At 44.7% G+C, this 20,815-nt stretch overlaps 1 protein-coding gene across 2 annotated transcripts in view; it reads left to right on the top strand.

Moving 5' to 3' along the window:
• GPC6 (glypican 6) overlaps nucleotides 1-20,815 on the top strand; it is a 749,807-nt gene that overhangs the window by 565,157 nt on the left and 163,835 nt on the right. The gene's annotated exons all lie outside the window — the stretch shown is intronic.

Raw genomic sequence — 20,815 nt, 5'->3', positions numbered from 1 at the left:
GGGTGTCTACAGTGATTCTTTTTTCCCCACCACAAAAATAGCAATTAATTTTCTTGAAGTGCCTACCTATTCTTTTCTGCCTTCATGTGAAAAGAAAATCTCCTCTGCTGAGTTCCTTGGAAGAAAACAAATGTGTACCGAACGATAAGGTAGGAGTCTGCTGTGAAGGGCAAGAAAAATTAAAGATGCTGACACCTTCATTTTGATAGAAAATGTACAAGGGAAACTGTTTTGCCTGCAGAACAATGTCAGCGTGAAGTGTAGGGTTTATAGAATTTCGGACCAAAGAGGGGAAAAAGGGAAGCAGAGAGGAAGCGCTGTGGGGGGGAAATTATAACGTCGTTACAAGCTGGCCCTGAGTGGGGAGCAATTCCAGGGGCATCAACTGCTTGTGGTTTCCTTTGAGCTGAGAGAACAACTGCGACCTTTGTGTGAGTCAAAAGAGTCAGCAAAGGCGTGTGTGGTTGAGAACTGCTGGAAACGCAGGGTAGAGGCCTCTAAGAGGTTTTGTGGCAGGTGGAACCACGGCTCAGTGGTAGATCGGCTGCTTTACATGCAGAAGTTCCCAAGTTCAATCCCCAGCATCTCCAGCTAAAAGGATCAGGTAGTTTGTGATGTAAAAGACCTCTTTCTGCCTTAAATCCTAGAGAGCTTCTGCCAACCAATATAGAAAATACTGTCTTTGGTGGGCTAGTGGTCTGACTCAGAATAAGACAACTTCATGTGTTCAGAGTGTTTAAGTTGATATTGAACACATGAAGCTGCCTTATACTGAATCAGACCGTTGTGTATGTTAATAGTTAGGTGGGTAAGCAGGGGAAGATCTAGGAGCTTGAGTCCCAAACGAAGGCTCCTAAACCCTGCTCGCACTATTGGCCCAAGCCAGTGCGCCCCATTGGCCCTAAGCCGGGTCGCGCCATTGGTGACCCCGGGGTTGTTCCCCCTATCACAGATCAGGAGGGGCATGGCCGCAAGCGGCCAGGGGGGAATATAAGGGGGGCCGTTTTACACAGTTCTCAGTTCTGTTCTACAATAAAGTGTTGTTGGAACTCCGTCTCGACCTCGTGTGTCCTCCCCACGCGGACATAACACAGACCCTTAGTCCATCAAAGTCAGTATTGTCTGCTCAGACCGGCAGAGGCTCTCCAGGGTCTTAGGCAGGGGGTCTTTCACATCACCTACTTGCCTGGTCCCTTTAACTGGAGATGCTGGGATTGAACCTGGGACCTTCTGCATGCCAGGCAGATGCTCTACCACTGAGCCATGGTCCCTCCCCCACCAAAATTATGAAATGTGGTCTTGGTACTTATCCTGCTATCCTCTTGAGAGAATCATCTGCTCAGCTTTAGACACTTTAGACACTTCCAGTCTTCTTCTAGCCAAACCTCCTTTGAGAGTTATCCATTCAATCGCCACCCAGCCTTGCTCTCTTACAGCAGATTCTTTATTCCTTTGGAAGAGTCGGCAAAAAAAGAGGAAGGGTATGCTGGCAGTATAAGGTTGTCTTCCTGAAGTGCCTCTTAGATGGGCATTGAAGTTGGGATGCATGCATTGTCCCTGTGGAGCATAGGGAGCTGGTGGTTGGTGTTGATTTCATAGTTGTTTTAAATGTTTTCTTTTTAAACTTCTGGTTTTAATTCTATGGGTAGCTTGGCTTGTGTTACAATTTAAATAAGAATAGACAGCATAAGTCAAGAAGGTGCAATATGTGTGTGTGTGTGTGTTCATGTATAGTCACTGGAAAATACAGTCATGCTAGGAAAAGTTGAGGGCAGCAGCAAAAGAGGAAAACCCAGCAAGAGATGGATTGACTCAATAAAGGAAGCCACAGCCCTCAGTTTGCAAGATCTGAGCAAGGCTCTTAAAGATAGGATGTTTTGGAGGACTTTGATTCATAGGGTCACCATGAGTCGGAAGCAACTTGATAGCACTTAGGACACACATATGTATATCTATCAAATAGTACCAAAATCATAAAACATATGACAATTACATGTATTCTCAGACACAGTAATGAACAACCATTCATAAGCAGAGTAATGAACAACCATACAACATATAGATATACATATATTGCACCTTCTTGACTTATGCAGTCTATTCTTATTTTGTAATTTACCTTGAATCACTGTTGGATACAAATATTTGGATAAACAATGAATGCCTGACTTTGGCACATTTGTGTAATGTTTCATAGACATAGACACTTTCCCCAAAAATGATTGTCTTCATTGTAATGATTTCCCTCCTTACAGGGACGTACACTGGTGCCACAAATGTCATGAGTGAGTATGTGTCTTAGAACCCATGCTATGGACCCAAGTTCAGTCCCTGGCATCTCTAGTTAAAAGATCTCAGGTAGCAGGTGTTAGGAAAGGCCTTTCTCTCCCTGAGACCTTGGAGAGCTAATCAGGGCACATAATACTGCGCTAGGAAGACTAATTGCCAATCTCAAATTCAAATTCAATGCCTTTATTGGCATAGTCATAACAAATTCTACTTAAAATTTACCAATCAGAAGACCACAGTATGACTAATTGTTTCACACAGTCTTATAGTGCCTGTCCGTATGTTCCCAGCTATGAACTCAACAAAACAGATGTTTTGGTGATCTCTACATATTGAAGGGCTGTCTCTACCCATGTTGTCCAGCCCACCAGTTGATCCTCTTCTGAAATCCTGCTTTCTGAGCCCTTGCATTCGAAAGTGAGGCAGGGGGCAACCAGAGACAGGGCTTTTTCAGTGGTGGCACCTTGCCTTTAGAATATCTTGCCCTTGAGGCTTGCCTGGCACCTTTCCTTTCTACCCAGGCTTTTAACTAAGTGGTTTATTCTCACAAATGGAACTTTGGGGGTGGAGCCTGGGGAAGGCGGGGTTTAGAGATTGGAGGGACTTCAGCATAGCAGCCATTTTCTCTAGGGGAACTGATCTGTTGGCTGGAGATCAGCTGTAATTCTCAGAGGCCTCCAGGATCCATTTGGAGGTTGACAACCCTAAGTCTGCTTCTGGCCCAAGGATCATTTAATCTACATTATGTTAGCCTGTTTGATTGGTATTTTGTACTGTTTTTATGTCTTGGCTTATTTTAACTGCGACCTCTTTTTTTGTGGCTTTGATTTTAATGGTCTTGTTCTATTGTTGTAAGCTGCTTTGAGCAGGACTTAAGGGCAGTTTTTAAATAAATACTACAGTACTTTCTGCAGGGTTTTTCCTTCACTGGTATACATTTTTGTAGCAAAACAATTGTTAGGTATGAAGCAGCCTTGAAACACTTTGTTTGCCGAAAGACCTTCTGAATGGACTGTATAAATGAGCTGGGCATTTGAGGAGCCAAAGGCTGTTCCCGTCCCTTTCCCTTCCCTTTTGGAAAGCTTCCTTTGCAAGCAATGTATTTAAAAGTTACAGATGGTTCACCCTCATTCACGTAAATATGGCTCTTGCCTTTGAGCTCTTCTGTTACTAGTGGTTATTTGTGTTAGAATGTTTTTAAAAATCCAAAGATGGAGAGCAAAGCATCCTGAGGTTTCATTCATGCCTTCATTTTATGTCACTGGCAGATTTCCAGACTATTAAACCCCAAACTTTATCCACTGGAAACAGAAAAATATGCTTTTTAACATGACTGTTCCCAGTTTTAGGCCACTCAAAAATTTAAGTTATAAGCACCTCAAAGCAAGATCTTATTCTTCCACGTTTTTTTTACAATGCTAAGTTCCCTGGTGAGGAGCCCCGTGGTGCATTGTGGTAAGATGCAGTCCAAGCTCTGCTCACGACCTGAGTTTGATCCCGACGGAAGTTGGTTTCAGGTAGCCGGCTCCAGGTTGACTCAGCCTCCCATCCTTACGAGGTCGTTAAAATGAGTACCCAGCTTGCTGGGGGTAAAGGGAAGATGCCTGGGGAAGGCACTGGCAAACCAAACAAAAGTCTGCCTAGTAAACGTCGGGATGTGACAGCACCTCATGGGTCAAGAATGACCCGGTGCTTGCACAGGGGACCTTTACCTTTTTAAGTTCACTGGTAGGGCCATTTAAATAGTGGTGTCTTGGTCAGTAGTTATTAACTATGAAGTTTAACAACTTCTTTTTTTTAGTTTCTGAAGAGGGGCCGTTTTATTCTACATTCTCAGGCTATCAGCAGCTTTGCTGGAGGGAAAAGTTTTCAGAACTTGTTTTCAGTAGGGCTGAGCCACAAACAAACGGCTCTTGCCAGACAGCTGTCAAGCCCCTTATTGTAACAAATATCATATGCAATTCCCTTCATACGAAACACAACAGAACCCCTACGAGCTGAATTAAAATGAAGAAGTACATAGCACTGCTGAGCTATGAAAGATTGGATCGAATGCATGAGCAGTTTTACCTCTTCTGCCTGTGTTGGGAATCGAGCACGGAGAAGGAAATATAATTTTGTGCTTTAACAGTCTTTGCTTAGACAAGTTTAGCTGAATATTCATAACCCCTACCGCCGCTGCCACCAGGTTGTTCCTCGTCTGGTAGTTTGTATGTGCCAAGACTTGTTTTCCAAACAGAAGGAAAAACTACCCAGCACTTTTGCAGATAATTTTAATTATTGGAAGAGGTAGGAAAACAGAAAACAGTGAAATGCCTGTCTTTCCATAGTCTTGGAAGGCCACACTGCTGGGGTTCCCACCATGTATTTGTGGGTGCTCCTGTGGACTATTCAAACATGGCTGTGTAAAAAGAATGCAGAAAATGGTGAGATGTTCGCAGAAGAAAACAATATCCGAGGCTTTTTCATCTGTTCCTTTTTCATCAAGTTCCCCACCCCCTTTATGAACTCTTTGGGCAGTCTTTTTAAAAAAAGAATAACGGTTTGTAGTTCAGTGTGGGCCGCTTCCGTAGTCTGTGGCTATGTCTTCAGCAGTGTAGCCAGACATATTATGTAAAATCAGCAATCGCTGGCCTGTATTCTATGTCTTCGCTCAGCCAATTTGGAAACCTTCCCTTAGGTTGATTGTCTCCTCTTTCAGAGGAAGGGCCACTTAAGAGGGAGGGTCGCCAGCCTCCAGATCAGGCCTGGAGATCTCCCAGAATTAAAACTGATCTCCAGATTGCAGGTATCAGTTCCTGCGGAAAAAGCAGCTGCTTTGGAGGTGGACTCTATGGCATGACATCCCTGCCAACCTCCCAAAACTCCACCCTCCCTTTGCTCCACCCCCAAATTTCTGGGAATTTCCCAACCTGGAGTTGGCAAGCCTACTTCTTGGGCTATAGGTAGGGTTGCCAGGTCCCTCTTCGCCACCAGTGAGAGGTTTTGGGGGAGGAGCCTGAGGAGGGCAGGGTTTGGAGGGGCGGGACTTCAATGCCAACTGACAAAGCAGCCATTTTCTCAAAGTGAACTGATCTCTATCGGCTGGAGTTCAGTTGTAATAGTGGGAGATCTCCAGCTATTACCTGGGAGTTGGCAACCCTAGCTATAGGAGGGCTTTAAACTTGGCTGAGTGGAGTGTTGGAATAAATACCATCATTTCAGATTTTTTTCAGAGAAAAAACTTGAAATTCAGCATTTGCATTCCCCCCCACACACACACACACAATTTCCATTCGGGTGTGAGATACAGCACCCACTGAGCAAGGGCATGGCTTTTTAAACCACATTCCCCTCACTCTGAAAGAGCATTACCTCCCTCTGAACTGGTTTCATGATGTCATCACTTGGTCAAATCGGCTTAGCAGGTCACATGGATTACAGAACCTATTCCCACGGCACAATTTTAGGAGGGCGGTAGAAAAACAATCCTACTTCGTCCTGGGTGTTGATAACCACCCCATCTGGCCAACGTCCCCTGAGGAGAGAGATTTTATTAATTGATTTCCTGGCTCAGGGTCCCCTGGTGAGCTTTTCAACTGAGTGCAAATTTGAACCCATTTCTCAGTCCCTGTCTGACATTCTTACTGCTGGCTCTCTAATGAATTTTAAACCAGTTTCATCCCTCAGTGCAGCAACAGATGTGCCCTGAGCGTTCGAGGAAAAGAAAGAGGGAACAGTGTAAAAACAACATAGCCGCAAAGAAACAATTATAAAATAATTTACCTCTGAAGAGTTCCGAGTCACAAGAGATGCCTTTAAAGCATGTCAATCATTTGGACTCTAGCCTTTCCCAAGACGATTTGAAATGTCACATTGGCCATGTTGTAATGTCAGTCACAGAGAGCTAAATCTGAGGCCTTTTCAGATGATTTTTATCGAGCAAGAAATGTGCGGTTCTTGCTCGGGATTTGTGCGTGATGGAGACTTTTCTCCTCCGGCGAATGCTTCCACTGCAGGGAAGTCGCCTAGCAGTGATAACAAGCAGGAAGAGGATTAGCTAGAAACCATTTCTCTCTGAAGGGTTAGTTTTCCACTAGAAGGAACTTTTCTACTTGTGGAGGAGCATTTCAACATGCAGTTCCCCACTAGCTGTCTGAGGCAGGCCACCCCAACAAGGCTGAGCTGTATAAGTATTCTCATGATGGTTGCTCTTGGGCACTCAACAACAGTCTGTAGTGTCAGTAGGGTTGCCAACTGCCATTTTCTCCAGGTGAACCGCCATTTTCTCCAGGTGAACTGATCTCTATTAGCTGAAGATCAGTTGTAATCGCAGGAGATTAATTACGTATTAATTATGTCTATAGTGTAAGCCACTGATGAAGGCTGTTTGCCAAAACTTGTAGGGCATGGTGTTTTGTCTCATTGCATGCTGACACAGTTGCATTTTTTCTTTTTTCTTTTAGTTGTTGCTATATTAAATTATTTGTGTAGTGCCATGCACACACAATTGAATTGGTCACTGTTTGTATATTGGATCACACAGTGTTCTTTTTTTCTCCACCTTCGTGGTTTCCCTATCTTTTTTGGTTGGATATTTTCCCCTTGCGGTGACAAGCCTACACCTTGTAGCATCTGTAGGGTTGACAACCTCCAGGTACTAGCTGGAGATCTCCTGCTATTACAACGGATCTTCAGTCTGTAGAGCTCAGTTCACCTGGAGAAAATAGCAGCTTTAGCAATTGGAGTGTATGGCATTGAAGTCCCTCCCCTCCCAAAACCCCGCCCTCCTCAGGCTCTGCCCCCAAAGACCTTCCCCCAGTGGTGAAGAGGGACCTGGCAACCCTAAACATCTAGAAAGGTCTCTGGGGCCTGAACACACACAGTGCAGAATTGCTTACTAGGCTAGGCCCAAAAACCACAGACCAGTTCAAGAGTCCCTGACTTAATACACATTTCACTTGAACCTATTAGGTATTCAAATAAGTTCAGACAGCAGCCATGAACAATTTGATAGAATATTCCTATAACTTGACATGATAGGATAGGCAGTGACTCTAAGCGACTTACACATTAAAGAGATTGTATATTTTCGTGGCTTCCCTGAATTATATATTGTAAGGATCTCTCCTGGTTTTCCAAACTGGTCATTTTCCAAAGGTAGACTACCAATGTAAACACCCATAACAGGAAGCATTTTCTCCCAGAGGGAATTATTTAGAGATCAACAGTTTATAAAAAAGCCATAAAACAGACTTTGATGCATGGTTTGCAAAAGGATGCCAAGCCTGTACTGTTTCTCATGTATTTTTCATGCAGAGCCACATTCAAGAATACCTTCCATTTAAGCTTCCGTAGTAACTTTGCTTCTCGGGCTCCTGTTCCATTCATGACAGCGCACGCTGTGTCACGATAGCAATCCTGTAGCATTACTTTCATCCTATGAATTATTGATACATACTCCACACTTTCTCCTAGAAGTTCAGAACCGCTACTAAGATTAGGATGAGGTATTGCTCAGTGGGAACCTTGGCCCTGGCCAAGGAGGCAGTTCCAGATGTTGGCCAGGGTCCTAAAAACTGAGATCCAGAGGAGTCTGAGGTGGTTAGAGTATGGAGGAGGAGGAGGCACAGGACAGATGGACATGGAGGGCAGAGTAAACTATCCCGGCAGATGCTGTACATGTTGTTTACTGGTCATCCATTGTCCACAAAGTTTGTGGGAGCTGTCACTGACCAGTGACCCCCTCCCCCCAGCTGCTGCACACACCTCTCCAACATGTGGCCCATAAGAACATAAGAAAGGCCATGCTGGATCAGACCAAGGTTCATCAAGTCCAGCAGTCTGTTCACACAGTGGCCAACCAGGTGCCTCTAGGAAGCCCACAAACAAGACAACTGAGGCAGTATTATCCTGACTGTGTTCCAAAGCACTTAATATAATAGGCATGTTCCTCTGATCCTGGAGAGAACAGGTATGCATCATGACCAGTATCCATTTTTACTAGTAGCCATGAATAGTTCTCTCCTCCATGAACATGTCCATTCCCCTCCTTAAAGCCTTCCAAGTTGGCAGCCATCACCACATCGTGGGGCAGGGGGTTCCACAATTTACCGATGAGTTGTGTGAAGAAATACTTCCTTTTATCTGTTTTCAATCTCTCACCCTCCAGCTTCAGCAGATGACCCTGTGTTCTAGTATTATGAAAGAGGGAGAAAAGCTTCTCCCTGTCCACTCTCTCCATACCATGCATAATGTTATAGACCTCTATCATGTCTCCCCTTAACCATTTTCTTTCAAAGCTAAACAGCCCTAAGCATTTAACCGCTCCTCAAGGGAAATTGCTCGAGCCCCCTGATCATTTTGGTTGCTCTTTCCTGCACCTTCTCAAGCACGTACCCTGTCTGCCACACCAACTGCCATTCTTCATCGCTGATCATGATAAAGCACCTATTATTTATGCAACTTTCTGCCTGAATTGTAGTATTGTAGTTGTGCAGACTAGACACACAGGGACAGAGGTGGGCCCAGGCATACTGGCCTCCCGCTTCCAAGCCAGGCACTAGATTGGTGGGCAATTGCCCGCCAATCTAAGCGACCTGGCAATTAAACAGATGGTCTGTAAGCACTTAGAAAGAAATGCCGTGCTCACTGGCAGTCACCATGGGTTTCTCAAAAACAGGTCATGCCAAACTAATCTCATATCTTTTTTTGAAAGAGTGACAAGTATGGTAGATGAAGGGAATGCTGTAGATGTAGTGTACCATGATTTCAGTAAAGCCTTTGATAAAGTCCCCCATGATCTTGAAACAAAGCTAGTAAAATGTGGGCTGGACACTGCTACTGTTAGGTGGATTGGTAATTGGTTGACCAACCGAACCCAAAGGGTGTTCATTAATGGCACAACTTCATCCTGGAGAGGATTGACTAGTGGGGTACCACAGGGGTCCGTCCTGGGACCGGTACTATTTAATATTTTTATAAATGACTTGGATGATGGAATAGAGAGCATGCTAATCAGATTTGCAGATGACACCAAGTTAAGAGGGGTAGTTAATACCCCTAAGTAGGGTCAGAGTTCAGAATGACCTCAATAGACTGGAGAGCTGGGCCATAAGCAATAAAATGGATTTCAATAGGGAGAAGTGTAAGGTACTTCACCTAGGCAGAAACAACATAAGGCACAGGTACAGGATGGAAGATAGTTGGCTTGACAACAGTACATGTGAAAGAGATATGGGAGTCTTAGTAGACCACAAACTGAACATGAGTCAACAGTGTGATATGGCGGCTAAGAAGGCCAATGCAATTCTGGGCTGCATCAATAGGAGTATTGGGTCTAGATCAAGGGAAGTAATATTACCACTGTATTCTGCATTGGTCAGACCTCACTTGGAATACTGTGTCCAGTTTTGGGTTCAATTTAAGAAGGATGTTGACAAGTTGGAGCATGTACAGAGGAGGGTGACCAGAATGGTCAAAGGTCTGGAATCCATGCCCTATGAGGAGAGACTTAGGGAGTTGGGTTTGTTTAGTTTGGAGAAGAGAAGGTTGAGGGGAGACATGATAGCCATGTTTAAATATTTGAGGGGATGTCATGTTGATGAGGGAACTAGCTTGTTCTCTGTTGCTCCAGAGACTAGGACACGGAGTAATGGATTTAAAGTAATAGAAAAGTGATTCCACCTAAACATTAGGAAGAATTTTCTGTCTTTGGAGGTCTTTAAGCAGAGGCTAGATGGCCATCTGTCGGGAGTGCTTTGATTGTGGGATCCTGCATGGTGGGGGAGGGTTGGGGTCACTGGGGATGTGGGGGGAGGTAGTTGTCAATTTCCTGTGTTGTGCGGGGGGTTGGACTAGATGGCCCTGGTGGTCCCTTCCAACTCTATGATTCTAGTATTCTATTCTATGAACTTTGCTTGCCTTGAAAACCCTATAGCAGTGGTTCCCAACCTTTTTTTGACCAGGGACCACTAGGACTTTTTTGTTCGGTGCAGGGACCCCAAGGTTCAAAATAAAAATTCAGAGAATTTGAAAATAAACTTTAATCATAACTGTTAGTTAAACATTAAACTTAGAATTATATTTGAATATATATATTTTATAATAGAGAACTTTTAATTGAAAATATTAATTTATTATAGGTTTATAACTTTGTTTCGCGGACCTTAATTTAGTTCTCGCGGACCCCTGTGGGTCCATGGACCCCTGGTTGGGAACCAGTGCCCTATAGGGTCGCCATAAGTGGCTGCACCTTAACAGCACTTTACACACACACACACACACACACACACACACACACACACACACTCACGTGTGAGTAACCAATTGAGTTTTAATTTTGGGTGTAAGGGGAGGGGATTTAAGCCTACCCTCAATGCTGCTATTACAACTCAAATCAGCCTCATTGTGGTGAACACCACGGTCTTTAAACTGTTCCTGATTAATATCTGTATATTTACCCCACCAGGGCAATCTGGCGAAACTGTTTCCAGTTTTTAAAGGGCAGGGGGAAGCTTAACATACACACCCTTCCTCACTAGGATTGCCAACCTCCAGGTACTAGCTGGAGATCTCCTGCTATTTCAACTGATCTCCAGCCAATAGAGACCGGTTCCCCTGGAGAAAATTGCTGCTTTGGCCATTGGACTCTATGGCATTGAAGTCCCTCCCCTCTCCAAACCCCACCCTCCTCATGCTCTGCCCCAAAAACTTCCCACCAGTGGCGAAGAGGAACCTGGCAACCCTACATTGAAGTCCCTCCCCTCCCCAAACCTCATGCTCCTCAGGCTCTGCCCCCAAAACCTCCCGCCGGGGGCAAAGAGGGACCTGGCAACCCTATTCCTCACTCCACCATGGTTCTGTTCGGAATCAGGGCCCCATTCACTTGCTTTTTTCAAGAAAACCTAATTTCGGGAGCTCATTCACAGAACTCTCAGAGTCCTCTGTAAATAGAAGTAGTTAATTCACACGGGTGCCAATATTTGGCCCAGAGATAATGAATCCATTGTGTGTAGCCGTTGATAGAAAATTTTGCTTTCAGTGTCCTTAGTGCTCATAAGTAGCAAGAGGATATAGCTCCATTTTGATTCATTGGTTAATTATTTCTTGTTACAATTTTTTTCCCCTTATTTGTTTGCTTCTCGCTTGGAGTAGACCGGGAGGGGAGGGGGGAAGGGGGAATCGTATCAACGGCTCAGTGGGAAAGGACGAGAATGCTGTAGCTCATCAGTCTTATTCCCAGGAGTTTCAAGTAATTTGTTTTAAAATGGATGATTATGTTTTGGAAACACTTCTCTCTCTTTTTTCTCTCTCTTCATTTGCTTACAAATCAAAAATGCTGACATTTTTGCAATTATGAATTATCGCTAAATTGCCGAGCATTTCATGTATAGTGCCGGAAGGAACATCTCCAAGTTAAAGTGGCTTAGTGTTCAGTTTCCCTTTGTTTGTTTTGTCTTTTTCCAGCTTGCTATTTTGCTGAGAGGTAATGATCTGAGACAGAATTTTTACAGGCTTGTTCCCTGGGCAAAGCCTTTGGGAGGTAGGAAGGTTTCAGCCACTGTAGGATACTACTGAACATGCCATAGAGACATACATATTTAAAGGGTCAGAGGAGAAAGTTAGGATGGCAGTGTCAGAGAAGGCTGAAAATAACATTGTTAGGAAACTGTCCATGGTGTGGGGGAGAGGGCAACGGGGTGTCTTATAGTGTTGTTGTAAGGAGAATCACAACCTTTTGATTTCAATAGTCTTAGGACTAGAAGAAGAAGAGTTGGTTTTTATACGCTGACTTTCTCTACCACTTAAGGAAGAATCAAACCGGCTTACAATCACCTTCCCCTCCCCTTTCCACCACAGACACCCTGTGAGGTAGGTGGGGCTGAGAGAGCTCTAAGGGAGCTATGACTAGCCCAAGGCCACCCAGCTGGCTTCACATGGAGGAGTGGGGAAACCAACCCAATTCACCAGATTAGCCTCTGCCGTTCATGTAGCGGAGTGGGGAATCAAACTTGGTTCTCCAGATCAGAGTCCACTGCTCCAAACCACCGCTCTTAACAACTACACCATGCTGACTAGGGTTGCCAGGTCCCTCTTCGCCACCGGTGAGAGGTTTTCGGGGTGGAACCTGAAGTGGGTGGGGTTTTGGGGGGAGGGACTTTAATGCCATAGAGTCCAATTGCCAAAGCGGCCATTTTCTCCAGGGGAACTGATCTCTATCGTCTGGACATCAGTTGTAATAGCAGGAGATCTCCAGCTAGTACCTGGAGGTTGGCAACTCTACTTAGGACTGTTAGTTCCCTCTCAGCATTGGCTCCTGGTTGCCTTATATGCTCGCTTGTACAGGTGGGCAAATGGGGGCGGACAGCACCTTCTGGCTTATTTTGCTCTGGCGGATGTGAAAAGAGAAGGTTGTTGGAAATCCAAGCAGAGAGAATGGCCCAATCCCTTTGGGGGAGGCCAAGCTAGACATAGGATGCAACCTAAGCACACTTTTCTAGGAGTAAGCCCCATTGAATAAAATGGAACTTCCTTCTGAGTAGACCTCAGGAGAGGAGATCCAAGGAGGGATGGGAGGCCAAGCTAGACCTGGGCTGCAATCTAAGCACACTTTCCTGGGAGTAAGCCCCATTGGATGAAAAGTGACTTCCTTCTGAGTAGACCTCAGATTGCCCTGACACTTGTTGACAATCTGACCCCAGATTTGTAAGGGCCCTGACCTAGATGGCCCAGGCTAGCCTGATCTCATCAGATCTTGGAAGCTAAGCAGGATCAGTCCTGGTTAGCACTTGGATGGGAGAGCATGAAGAAAGCCCAGGGTTGCTACACAGAGCAACGGCAAACCACCTCTGAATGTTTCTTGCCTTGAAAACCCTACGGGGTTGCCATATGTTGGCTGTGACTTGATGGCATTTTCCACCATCCATGTGTAGGAGAGAAATGTTTCATCTATGCCTAAATCTGCCTGGTCCCATAGTGCATAGTGTAGAAATTGTGGAACTCCCTTCCCCAGGATGTGGTGATGGCTACCAACTTGGAAGGCTTTAAGAGGGGAGTGGACATGTTCATGGAGGAGAGGGGTATTCATGGCTACTAGTAAAAACGAATAGTGGTCATGATGTTTACCTGTTCTCTCCAGGAGCAGAGAAGTATGCCTAATATATTAGGTGCTGTGAAACACAGGCAGAATGCTGCTGCTGCAGTCGTCTTGTTTGTGGGCTTCCTAGAGGCACCTGGTTGGCCACTGTGTGAACAGACTGCTGGACTTGATGGGCCTTGGTCTGATCCAGCATGGCCTTTCTTATGACAAAGACTGGGAGGTGTTCCTCCACCTAGACTGTTGCCAGGGTGAGAGAAAGTAGACCTGAAATAACTTAGTCCCATAACAAACTCCTCTGAATCCTTTTCCCTTAGATCTTAACATTAAATATTTCCACAGCATTCACCAACGGAAACAAAATATTCAGTTTCTGTATTTGACTTCCAAAGATATTTGATTTCAGTATTTCACTGTTTGAATGGGGTTTAGTGTTAGATTGGATTTTACAGCTGACACACGCTTTATTTGTTGGAATAAACTTCAATATTTGACCGTATCCAGCAACGTTTGATACTTGGCACTTAAACAAACCCAGCTAGCAAGAATTTCCAAAGAGTACCCATGTTAGCCTGTTCTAGCAAAGTAAAACAGAAAAAAAGAATGGCACCTTTAAGATGAAACAAGATTATTATAGAATAAGCATTCTTGAGTCAAGCCTTACTTCTTCAGATGCATATGAAATTTGAATTTTACGTGAATTTAACATTTATCACCAAAATCACAGGGAGCAAAAAAGGGGGTGTGGTGTAGAGATTTTTTAATATATCCCTGCTCTTTCAAGAAGCAGATTCCTGTGTCATTCAGAACTTGAAGAACTGCAAAGTTTAAAAAATGTAAAAAGATCCTTATAAACCTTTATCTGCATGCTAGATAGCCTCTGCCTAGGGTTGCCAGCTTTGGGTTGGGAAATACCTGGAGATTTTTGGGGTGGAGCCTGAGGAGGGCAGGGCTTGGGAAAGGGAGGGACTTCAATGCCATAGTGTAACTCTGTTTAGGGTTGCACTGTTAAGCCGCCAACAATTTCAAATTTAGGGAAGCTAGTCAGTGACTCACTTCGTACCCTAAGGTATGACTACTTGGAGTGCCATAAATTGGAAAAGGGCACTGACTGGTGACTAGCATGTGGACTGTTCCCAGTTGGTTGGCATAGGAGTATGTGCACCCTATGCCCATCATCATGCCCTATGCCCGTCAACCCTCAGAATACACAACCTCTGAATACAACAATCCTTGTGCCATTGTAAGCAGATCAAAAGAAGCATGACCGCTCTTGTTAAAGACTGGTTCAGGAGCCAATTGTAATAGCAAGGGCAAAAGATGCATTTTTTTACCCAGGGAAAAAAATATACACGTAGAGAGTTTCTGGAACTGTTTTATTTTTTTTAAAAAAAAGCTCTGTTGGGTGTAAGTAGCTTTCCAAACTGTTAGCATTTAATTTACCTACTGTAATATTTTATTTGCAAGCGAAATCACCATATGTGCTGTTTTGCTATGTAAACAAATGCAAAAATAAAATTGGCTGACTGCAATTTTGGTGCCTTTCAGGTGACCTGAAATTTCTGCTGGTTTATAAACAGTTTGCAAATATCTTTGTCCTTAATGCAGAGCCTTTTGTGGGTAAACTGCTATTACATCTTTTTTTTCCCCCACCCACCTATTTTGTGGAGAATGTTGCCAAATAGTCCATTCATTTCCTTGCACAATGTTTCCATTTGAGGGGTTTTCTAACTATGAGGCTTATGAGTCTTTTTGAGTAAGAGTGGTTTCTCGAAATTATGCTGTATTTTGCAAGATACAGAATAGGCACAATGTACAAAGGTGGTTTCAGGGGCACTGCTTTATCCAAGTCAGGGGAACTCCCATTTCAGGGCCTCTCTCCCCACCGCCAGTCAAATGGCTTGCAAGAGTCGTACCAGCAATAAAAGGAGGGCTAGGCCAGCATTGGCAGCAGTACAGCGATTGTCACTTCCAGCGCACACCGGAAGTGTTGTCATCACATCACCCGTAGGGATGCTCCGATATTTGGGCAACACTCTATGGTATGACTTCTACCCTAGAGTTTTTTGCCCAGATGATAGTATCCCCACATCACCAGCAACATGATGATGTCATTTCCAGTGCACACCTAAGGTTGCCAACCTCCAGGTACTAGCTGGAAATCTCCTGCTATTACAACTGATCTCCATCTGACAGAGATCAGTTCACCTGGAGAAAATGGCTGCTTTGGTAATTGGACTCTATGGATAGGGTTGCCAAGTCCCTCTTTCCCACCGGTGGGAGATTTTTGGAGCAGAGCCTGAGGAGGGTGGGGTTTGGGGAGGGGAGGGATTTCAATGCCATAGAGTCCAATTGCCAAAGCGGCCATTTTCTCAAAGGTGAACTGATCTCTATCTCCTGGAGATCAGTCGTAATAGCAGGAGATCTCCAGCTTATACCTGGAGGTTGGCAACCCTATCTATGGAATTGAAGTCCCTCCCCTCCCCAAACCCCACCCTCCTCAGGCTCTGCCTCAAAACCCTCCCACCAGTGGTGAAGAGGGACCTGGCAACCCTACTCATTCCAGAAATTATGTGGCACAAAGCTTGTTGATTTTTACGTTGCAGGACTGCAGCCCTGACTAATATGAATTTGGATAAATAATTCTTCATAGCATTACTGCGACTGGGGAAACAATGAATTTGAACAAGCTAATTAGACTGGCATAGGCAACCCACAGCAATCATTCCAACAGTGGCACACTAGCCCATTTGGCTTGGCTCTTGGGACACAATTTCTGCCCAAGCAATCCAAGTCATTGGTAGGACTACTGGGGCCAGTGGTCCAGAAGATGGCAACAGGCACGGCTTTTGCTGTGGCTGTCGATTCCCGTGTCAGTGGAGGATGAAGAAGAAGATGATGATGATGAAGAAGAAGAGTTGGTTTTTATATGCTGACTTTCTCTACCACTACTCATAAAACTTAAAAATGAAAGAAACTTATCAACACACAAAGATGACGTTTGAGCAACTGTTTTGCATAATCTTGGTGCCTTGAGAGCCAGCGTGGTGTAGTGGTTAAGAGCGGTGGTTTGGAGTGGTGTAGTCTGATCTGGAGAACCGGGTTTGATTCCCCATCCCTCTACATGAGCAGCGGAGGCTAACCTGGTGAACCAGGTTGGTTTCCCCACTCCTACACATGAAACCAGCTGGGTGACCTTGGCCTAGTCACACTCTCTCAAACCCACCTACCTCACAGGGTGTCTGCTGTAGGGAGGGGAAGGTGACTGTAAGCTGATTTGATTCTTCCTTAAGTAATGGAGAAAGTTGGCTTATAAAAACCAACTCTTCTTCTTCTGTCCTTGAGAATTGTCTTGTGGTCTAGGCCTCTGGTATTGTATAAAAGTCACCGCCTGCTTTGTGAACAGCCTGATCTGCAAAGCTTAGCTGAATGCAAGTCCTGGAAACTGGCCAATGCCTTTCCCCATGTAGCCAACTCCAAATCTCTCCCCACTGGGCACCCAAAGTGGCTCACATCATTCTCCTCTCCTGCATTATATCCTCACAACAACCCTATGAGGTAGGCTAGACTGAATGTGACTACCCCAAGGTCACCCAGCAAGCTTCTGTGGCTCACTAAGGATTTGAACCTGGGTCTCCCAGATCCTACTACATAATCCTCACCATATACCACCACTTCTCTGCTTGCAGTCACCCACTCCCAAAATGACTTCTAAAATAATTCTAGCCTCTGGGTTCCAATGTATGTGTTTGCCCCTACTGTACAGGTAATATTTGGGGAAGAATTGCATGATATGATGTAGTAAAAAAAAAGTAAATACATAAAGCTCCCCATTCTTCCTTCATACATGTTTTTTTTTTCATTCCAACCTTTGCTGTATGGATTTCCAAATTGTACACCGAGAAATGCAAGATCTGAAACTGCCCCAAGGTTGGATAGCATTGAAAATGTTCTCAAAAATATTACCATCAACAAAGCCCTCGTGTAGCAAATGAATCTATTGCAAAGTTTAATTCTAACTCTACTGTGTAGGCAGACTACCGTAATATCACAGAACTATAAGTATAGCTTGCGATGGTTTCTTTGTTGTGTAAATGTTAATATCTTGTGTAGGTGACCTTGCGTCATTAAATCAGATTATTATTTTCGCACAGAACAGCACGTGGGCTAGGAAATATAAAAGTGCAAGAGCTACTATTAAGCTCTGTCAGCATTAACATTGTGGTAAACTACGGTTTATTAACCAGGGCGTGATTAAGCTCCAGTTTATTGGGACATCTGAATGGACGCTGCTCAACCAAGTATAGCTTGTTGCCGTGTGCTAAGCTGAAACTCTAACTACAATTTCTACCTGGCTAGATCCAATCCCTGCCGATGGATGGATCTCAAAGTCAACACGCATTCCTCAAGGAAGATCATATATAAGGGGAATCAATAACAACAGTTTTAAACGGCTCTGCTGTGTTTCTTTCCTCGCCCTCAGTTTAGTGGCCTGTTTTGCATGGCATGCACCGGATATATGGTGGCAGAGTGAGCTATAAAAGGCATTTTGCGACTTCTTTGAGATGACCCGCATCACTCACAGGTAGCCGAGCGTCAATAAAATCTTTATATCAATACAAACTATTACACAGTGTACAGTATTATTGGATAACTGCTCTGACGTATGCTGTAAAGAACGAAACTGTGCCCTGGCCTCCGGAGCTTAAAAATTTAAGATGTCTATCAGTTTACCGTAACAATGGGCACATAAAAGAAAGTTTCCAAACTGCATTTTGGAAACTGTGATACAGCCTTCTGCAGCAGACTATAATAAATCTAATGTCAAACAAGAGCAGAGGGGTTTGGTAGCTGATGAAAGTGTTTCATTCCCTCAATATTTTCTGTCAGCTCCCCCCCCCCCTTTAAAGTAGAATGCCTGTTTCATACTGCAGGTGGCAAAATGCACCTTGTTAATTTAGGGTTGCCAGGTCCCTCTTTGCCACCGGCAGGAGTTTTTTGGGGCGGAGCCTGGGGAGGGCGGGGTTTGGGGAGGGACTTCAGTGCCTTAGAACCCATTGGCCAAAGCGGCCAATACCCCAGGTGAACTGATCTCTATTGGCTGGAGATCCGTTGTAATAGCAGGAGATCTCCAGCTAGTACCTGGAGGTTGGCAACCCTAAGTTAATTGCACAGCAAAACTGGAAGGGGGGCAATAAGGATTTTTTATTTCATAAATTCCTCTTCCCCAGATCAAAACAACGCTAATCTCCAACCAGGGTTGCATGACTGGTGGCCCCACAAATCAGATGAGCCCCTTTTCTGGCCTGTGCCAAATTGATTATCCTATCTATACAACTGCCACACTTATGGATATTGCAGGGAGTTCCATAGGCTCCGATCCAGCTAAGATTGCCATATCCAGAGTTCTGAAATGCGGGGCATTTAATTTTCATATGATACACTATTTTGCAGGAACTAAAAGCAGCTCTCAGCAAATTCTGATCATGCACACGCTAATTCGCCTAATTTCCCACCCCACTGTTCATTAATGGCGAAATGTAATTTAAGTTAAAGTTGAACCGAGGCACAGTTTTCGCTGCCGAAAGGTGAGGCTGGCTAGGGCAAAGAAGACGGGAGTGGCAGCTGTAGAGTGCGCACAGCGCAGAAGAATATTGGCTGGGTACTTGCATTGTGCTTCTGACTTCAGTAGGTGTTATACATTATTTTGAAGGTCAGTGTCCCTAATGCAAGACGTGTGGGAGCGGACACGAAATGTGCTTCAAAGCACTTACCATTTCTTAAGCATAAGCTTGCAGACCTTTGCACTGACTTTGCCAGGAGGGCTTTTGTCATGCAGTTTGTATTTAGCAGGAATGCCTTTTCCTGCAGTTTCAGGCGCCAGCAGCAGGTATTCAGAAATTACCATGTCGCTCCCCAAGAAACATGAGATTGGCTTGAAAAGTCATGGTATTTTGAGACTGTACCGCACTACGAACTCTTTCTGTCTACCTTTTCATTCTCAGGGTCTTCAGGGGACAAGTTATCAAGAGCTAATTTTTATTTTATTTCTTTGCCTGACGCAAGCCGTGGTTTCACTTTTCACATTCAGCCAAAGGTCACACGTGAGGAAGCTGATGCCGTAGCTGAAACGATAAATAATAATGGAGTCAAAATTTTTAGCATGAGCGATGTTGGGGCAAGGGATCATATGAAGAGCATTTCAGAAAGTCGCTGTATTGGTCTGCAATAGATAGGCTTACCAATTGCCTGGTGGGCTGCCCGTCGATCAGCTGAGGGTCTGCGTGAAAAAGAGAGTTAGGTAGAGAGAGAGTTAGGCATGTGATGTGCACATGCGCAACCTGTGCTCAAGCTGCCCGTCGATCAGCTGAGGGTCGGCATGAAAAAGAGAGTTAGGTAAAAAGAGAATTAGGCATGCGATGTGCACATGCGCAACCTGTGCGCTGCGCTGACCTGACATCTCTTCCAGGTTTACCCAGAAGCGACGCAGACGCTCTGGCAACCTCCGGCGAAACTCTATGGAAACCATACAGTTTCGGTGGAGATTGCTAGAGTGTCCGTGTTGCTTCCGAGTAAACCCAGAAGTGACGTCGGCATGTCGTGCGGGGCGCTCACATTGTACAGATTGTGTATCACGCGCCCCCAGCCACGCCCCTGCAAAGCTTCCAACAGTGGAGGGAAGGGACCTGGCAACCCTAGCAATGAAACAGCTGGATGAGAGTCCAGTAGCAGCTTAAAAGAACGCCTTTCTCAGCTTTTCATTTATTCCAAAAGATATATTTTGTAGGAGTTTCTTTTTTTCCCCCACTCCCTCTCTCTTAGCAGCTCTTTCTCTTTCCCACAGCTTCAGCCGATTTTTCACTCCCCCAGCCCCCCCTCGCCACTTTCTCTCTCTGTGTTCTGCTGCTGCTTCCTTCCAAACTGCAGTCAGGCCCTGATTCTATTGCCAAAGTAGCTAGGCAATCCCATAGTGCCGGCTATGATCTTGTGAGCTTTCATGAGATCTCAGCAGGCATTCTTCATTTTGGGGATTGAAAAAAATAAATCTTTAAAAACCCTCTGTATTTTTCTAGAGACCCAGGTCTGTAGAAAATACCTCCCTATTGCTACATGGCCTAATTTTGTGATTTTTTTGCCTGCATATTTGGGTCATGTTCAAAATTAGGTATAATGATACCCTGCTTTTCTCCTCAGTGGGGACCCAAAGGGGCTTACAATATCAATATTTCCTCTTCTATTTTATTGTCACAACAACAATCTAGTGAGGTAGGGTAGACTGAGAGAGAAAGAGAGTGAGTGGCCCACAATCGCCAAGCAAACTTCTAGGGGCTGTGTAAGAATTTGAAACTAGGTCTCTCAGATCCTAGTCAAACCCTTTAACCACTATGTAGGGCTGCCAACCTCCAGATCCTAGCTGGAGATCTCCTGCTATTACAGCTGATCTCCAGC

Source organism: Euleptes europaea, chromosome 16 (genome assembly GCF_029931775.1).
Source record: "Euleptes europaea isolate rEulEur1 chromosome 16, rEulEur1.hap1, whole genome shotgun sequence".
Taxonomy (NCBI): domain Eukaryota; kingdom Metazoa; phylum Chordata; class Lepidosauria; order Squamata; family Sphaerodactylidae; genus Euleptes; species Euleptes europaea.
The sequence above is the reverse complement of the archived record's forward strand: the minus strand, read 5'-3'. Positions and strand labels throughout refer to the sequence as shown.